The following is a 6,503-nucleotide window of genomic DNA, read 5'->3' on the forward strand; positions in this document are numbered from 1 at the left end:
GGTTATTCAGCAGCGTGTTGTTCAGCCTCCATATGTTGGAATTTTTAATAGTTTTTCTCCTGTAATTGAGATTTAATCTTACCACATTGTGGTCAGAAAAGATGCTTGGAATGATTTCAGTTTTTTTTTTTTTTAATTTACCAAGGCTAGATTTATGCTAAGGATGTGATCTACCCTGGAGAAGGTTATGAGTGCACTTGAGAAAAAGGTGAAATTCATTGTTTTGGGGTGAAACGTCCTATAGATATCAATTAGGTCTAACTGGTCTATTGTATCATTTAAAGTTTGTGTTTCCTTGTTAATTTTCCGTTTAGTTAATCAATCAATAGGTGTGAGTGGGATATTAAAGTCTCCTACTATTATTGTGTTATTGTTAATTTCCCCTTGCATACTTGTTAGCATTTGTCTTACATATTGTGGTGCTCCTATGTTGGGTGCATATATATTTATAATTGTTATATCTTCTTCTTGGATTGATCCTTTGATCATTATGTAGTGTCCTTCTTTGTCTCTTTTCACAGCCTTTGTTTTAAAGTCTATTTTATCTGATATGAGTATCGCTACTCCTGCTTTCTTTTGGTCTCTATTTGCATGGAGTATGTTTTTCCAGCCCTTCACTTTCAGTCTGTATGTGTCCCCTGTTTTGAGGTGGGTCTCTTGTAGACAACATATATAGGGGTCATGTTTTTGTATCCATTCAGCCTGTCTTTGTCTTCTGGTTGGGGCATTCAATGCATTTACGTTTAAGGTAATTATTGATAAGTATGATCCTGTTGCCATTTACTTTATTGTTTTGGGTTCGAGTTTATACACCCTTTTTGTGCTTCCTGTCTTGGGTGGTACTTGGTTTCAGTGTAGGTCTGGAGGCGTTTGATGAGCTCCTGTTGATTAATGTTCCCTGGAGTCAGGAATTCTCTGGTGTCCTCAGGATTTGGACTTAAGCCTCCTGCTTCTGGTTTTCAGTCTTATTTTTACCATAGTCTCAAGACTTTTCCATCTGTACAGCACCATTGATAAAACATCTAGGTTAAAGATGAAAAGTTTCTTCACAGTGAGGGATACCCAGAGAGGTTCACAGAGTTACATGAAGAAAAGAAGATGGAGGAGGGAATTAGAGGTGACCCGAATGAGATGAGGTGGAGACAAAAGAGGAGAGAGCAGGCTAGCCAGTAATCACTTCCTTATGTGCACTCCACATTCTGGACCGCTCAGAGATGTTCACGGAGTTATACAGAGAAGAGAAGAAGGAGGAAGGAGACAGAGGTGGCCACGAGGAAAAGGGGGGAATCAAAAGGAGCGAGACAGACCCAGCCAGTAATCAGTTCCCTAAGTGTTCTCCACTATCTGGAACACACAAAGAGATTCAGAGTTGGGTAGAGAAGAGAAGGGGGAGGGAGGAGATAGAGGCGACCTGGTGGAGAAAAAAGAGAGTCCAAAGAGGGAGAGAGTAGTCAAGCCAGTAATCTCACTCCCAAGTAAAAATGGGTACTGAAGATTGGGTTCTTAAAGATACAAAATTGATAGCAAATACCAAAAAGCAAAGATTAAAAATTTAGAGTAGAGGTTGGATTTTCAAAAATACAATATTAAAGAAAAGAAAAAAAAAGAAAAACAAAGTCACAAAAATTATAAATATATATATGAAGTTTGCTTTAAAAAATGGGGTCTCTTTTTTTTTTTTTCGCAAAGTAATAGTAGGTTATAAAAATGAAAAAGGAGTAATAGAGGACTGAAAAATTTTTTAAAATTAAAAAAAAGAATGATAGTAAAAATAGTAAAACTATATCTAGGGCTTTCTCTCGTGATGTTGTGGGCAGTGTGGGGTCAGTTCATTTTCGGCTAGTTCCTTGGTCTGGCTTATATTTCTCAAGATCTATAGGCCCCTTCCTATGTAGTCGGTACTAACTACAGGGTTTTAATCTATTGCATCTCTCACATCCAAGCCGGTTCCCTCTGTTTTAGCTTCTTCTATTTGCTGGTCTCTTCAGTGTCTGATTTCCAACCTGACACAAGGGGGCGGTGGTGGATACATTTTTAGGCTCACTTGTTCAGTCGTGCTGTGGGAAGGGAGGGAAGCTGCAAACAAATAACACTGGCGTGTGCTTGCAGTGTCTCAGCCACACTGGGCCTGCCCCCCGCTCATGGCGCGTGTGCCCTCCCTGCCCACACTGCTCAGGCTCTAGGTAGCTCCACCGGGAACCCTCTGAGGCCAGCCCTGGGCTGCATGCACCTCCCAGGTCTAAGCCGCTCAGGTTCAGGCACTCAGGTAGTCCTCAGAGGCGCAGACTCGGTTGGGGCTGCATTTTGTCCCCTTCCCAGGTCCGAGCAGCTCAGGTGATTAGGTGTTTGGCGAGCATGGTCGCTGCGACTTATCACCTCCCGTGTCCCTGCCACTGGGTTTTCTGGCTATATAACCGGCGCACCTTCTCAGGCAGATGTTGACCGTCCAGACCCCCAAGAAGTCTTGGTTAGCAAAGAAGCCTGCTTGCAGTTTGGTAGATAATGTCTCTCTGGGGCTGCAATTGCCCCCTTCTGGCTCTGGCTGCCTGTCACCGGAGGGGGATGTTCTACAGCAGGCTAGCTCTGTTTAGTCCTTTGTTCTGTGAGCGGGCCTGGTGGTGTCTTAGGTTAGGGCTTCTCGTGGGGTAGCTATCCTGCAGTCTGGTTTTCTAGCCCAAGTTAGTTCCCTCAGATTTCCCTCGGGGCACTCAGGCCCGGTCCTTACTCTAAGCAATGCAGCCCATGCCTCCCTGCTCAGCCCCCGTTTGCTAATGGGGGATGCAGGTATCTGCGCTGCTTCTCTGCTGGGGGAATTACTGTTGGGCACGTAATCTGTGGGTTTGAATTATTTATTTATTTTTCCTCCCAGTTATGTTGCCCTCTGTGGTTCCAAGGCTTGCCACAGACTCAGCATTGAGAGTGTTTCCTGGTATTTGGAAACTTCTCTCATTTTAAGACTCCCTTCTCTCATTTTAAGAGAAGGCAATGGCAACCCACTCCAGTACTCTTGCCTGGAAAATCCCATGGATGGAGGAGCCTGGTAGGCTGCAGTCCATGGGGTCGCTAAGGGCACGGCTGAGCAACTTTACTTTCATTTTCACTTTCATGCATTGGAGAAGGAAATGGCAACCCACTCCAATATTCTTGCCTGGAGAATCCCAGGGACAGAGGAGCCTAGTGGGCTGCCGTCTATGGGGTTGCACAGAGTCGGGCACGACTGATGTGACTTAGCAGTAGCAGTATGGATTAGATGCTGAGGATTCAACGGTAAGCAGGAATACCATGGACCCTGCCCTTGATCATGATACATAGCTAACTAGTGGAGAAATAGTCTATGATGGATCAGTCATGTGTGTAAGTGTTAGTCACTCAGTCATATCCAACTCTTTGCAATGCCATGGATTGTAGCTTGGCAGGCTCCCCTGTCCATGGAATTCTCCAGGCAAGAATACTGGAGTGGGTTGCCATTTTCTTCTCCAGGAGATCTTCCAGGCACAGGGACTGAATCCAGGTCTCCTGCATTGTGGGCAGATTCTTTACCATCTGAGCCACCAGGAAAGCCATCAGTCATGATATATAGTCAACTAGTGGGCAAATCTAGGGGAGTAAATTGCCCCAGATCACAAAGTCGGTTTGTATTCAAGTGAATGCTAGAATCTGGGGCTTTTGAATTCCTGAAGTAGTTGGCAGTAGCTATGATACAAGAGCTGTTATGTATCTATGCAAACCACAAAATCTTTTTGTCTTTTCATTTGAATAAATGTGTGGCCTTGGCCATCCTTCCCCAAAGCTCACTCAGCTACCTACAGAACTTCAGGTTCATGGAGTACAGTCATTAAAGTCTTGGCTAAAGAAGATTCAGCAACTAACCATGCAAGCATAGCTTTCTGAAAACTGTCCCAGAATTTAGCTTGATTGCCCCCTACTCCAATTATCTACCATCAGTTATTCCAACTGCTGATTCTTTTTAATATTCATTTCTTCCAAAGGGCCTATTCCCTGAAAGGTGCTCTCAGTCTGCTGAAATGCAGTTGATTCTAATAAAAGCTTAAGGTCACTGAATCCCCATCTATAAAACTTGCCAGATCAAGTGTTGGCAGATATTTGGAAATGAGGTGTCAGGCAGCTGACTTTTATTTTCTTGAGTGTGAATGTGTGTCTGTGTATATTCTTGTAGGGAAAACAGGGTGGGTAAGAACATACTCTTCATAGATTATTAGAATTAGGACATTTGCTGAATTTCTCTGTTTTACTTGTATGAAGAATATTTCTTTGCATGAAGAATATCATATAGAGTTTAAGGAACATCTGGTTAGTTGCAGAAACAGGACAATAGGTAGATATTCTCATTCTGATCCCAGTGTTTATCCCGTGTTTCCTACTGGTTATCAAAGTAAAATTTCACATTGCCTCAGATAGATAAGCCAATGGTGAGAGCCAAACTGAGCACAAGAGACTGAAATGTCATCAAAGAGATGCTTTGGTGTTAAGTGCCCCTCAGATGCTCTTGGTGAGTAGCAGCTGTCTTTGCTTAAACACAGGTCTAGTTCTTTACTGGAAGATTTGTTAAGTTAAAATGTAAATGAATGACTGCCTTTTAATTTTTATTCAAGCAGAAAAGCTCTCAATGAGAATAGTCCATGCATATAACTCAGTTACAGTTCCCAGTCCTTACTAGGTGATCTATGAATATTAGATGCATGAGTAAGCCAATAAATAGTGCTTTCCAGGTAGCACAATGGTAAAAAACCCACCTGCCAATGCAGGAAGCACAGGTTCAATTTGTGGGTCAGAAAGATCTGCTGGAGAAGGAAATAGCAACCCACTCAAGTATTCTTTCCTGGAAAATTCCATGGGCAGAGAATCCTGCCAGTCCATGGGATGCAGAGTCAGATACAGCTGAGTGACTGAGCATGCAGCTAGGCCGAGTAGATAGGTAGTAATGAGGAGGCACAATGATATGTAAAGAGCAAAGGACTTAATTTGGGATATCAGGCCATTTACTTAACCTCTTTGAGGCTCAGTTCCTTTATTAAGAAGATTCAGATAGCAATACCCATCACCCAGGACCATTCTGGGAAATAAAATAAAATAATATTTTGAAGTCTTCACTCTCACATTAAATGCTATAAAATATGCTTTAAAGCTACTCATCTCTTGCTGTAATGCCTTTGGCTTTCAGGAGAAGTAGAATGTTATTTTATATAACAGTTCTAGAAAGTGGATATGTGGACTGACTGCATGTAAGTCACCAAAAAAAACTTAGAAAATGCAGATTCTCAGATTTTACTCTAAACCTAGAGTTAGAAGCTCTGAAAAGGGGCCTGAAAATATCCATTTCTGTTTATGGCATACTAGAGCACTCTAATATGCAGCTCCATTTAGGAACTGTGATGTGTGTGTGTGACTGTGTGTGTGTGTGAAGCTTCTTTAACTAATAATACCCAGATTTTTCTTCTGGAGACTCTGTAATTATTATTACTATTGCTTTTTTTTCCCCCTGCATACACTTTGTCCTATGAATAATCCAGTGCCATTTTACATATTATAGGTTTTTGATAAATATTCTCAGCCAAGTAATAAGCATGATTAGGTAAATAATATATTTGGCCAAAAACAAATTGATATTTGCTCTTCTATTTCTAAGAAAATTTAGGAGGTGCATATACACATCTCTCTGGGAGACTCTTATATGTACATAATTTAAGGTGACTGTGCTACAGGCAGATGTAAGTAGATTTATGGTTTGTCTTTGGAAGTGAAAAATTTAGCTATTTTCCCACCTTATAAATGACTTCTGTAATTGCTCAAAAAACAACAGTGCCTACCATTTGTTGGTCAATTACCAGAAAATTACATATGCCTACTTCATTAGAAAATAGATTGTTCTTTTCTTCTCATCAGATCAGATCTGTCGCTCAGTCGTGTCCGACTCTTTGCGACCCCATGAATCACAGCACGCCAGGCCTCCCTGTCCATCACCAATTCCCGGAGTTCACCCAGACTCACGTCCATCGAGTTGGTGATGCCATCCAGCCATCTCATCCTCTGTCGTCCCCTTCTCCTCTTGCCCCCAATCCCTCCCAGCATTAGAGTCTTTTCCAATGAGTCAACTCTTTGCATGAGATGGCCAGAATACTGGAGTTTCAGCCTCATCATCATTCCTTCCAAAGAGATCCCAGGGCTGATCTCCTTCAGAATGGACTGGTTGGATCTCCTTGCAGTCCAAGGGACTCTCAAGAGTCTTCTCCAACACCACAGTTCAAAAGCATCAATTCTTCGGCGTTCAGCCTTCTTCACAGTCCAACTCTCACATGCATACATGACCACAGGAAAAACCATAGCCTTGACTAGATGATGCTATCTAGGTTGGTCATAACTTTTCTTCCAAGGAGTAAGCGTCTTTTAATTTCATGGCTGCAGTCACCATCTGCAGTGATTTTGGAACCCAGAAAAATAAAGTCTGACACTGTTTCCACTGTTTCCCCATCTATTTCTCATGA

The sequence above is a fragment of the Bison bison genome, unplaced genomic scaffold (genome assembly GCF_000754665.1).
Source record: "Bison bison bison isolate TAMUID 2011002044 unplaced genomic scaffold, Bison_UMD1.0 scf7180017864388, whole genome shotgun sequence".
NCBI classification, from domain to species: domain Eukaryota; kingdom Metazoa; phylum Chordata; class Mammalia; order Artiodactyla; family Bovidae; genus Bison; species Bison bison.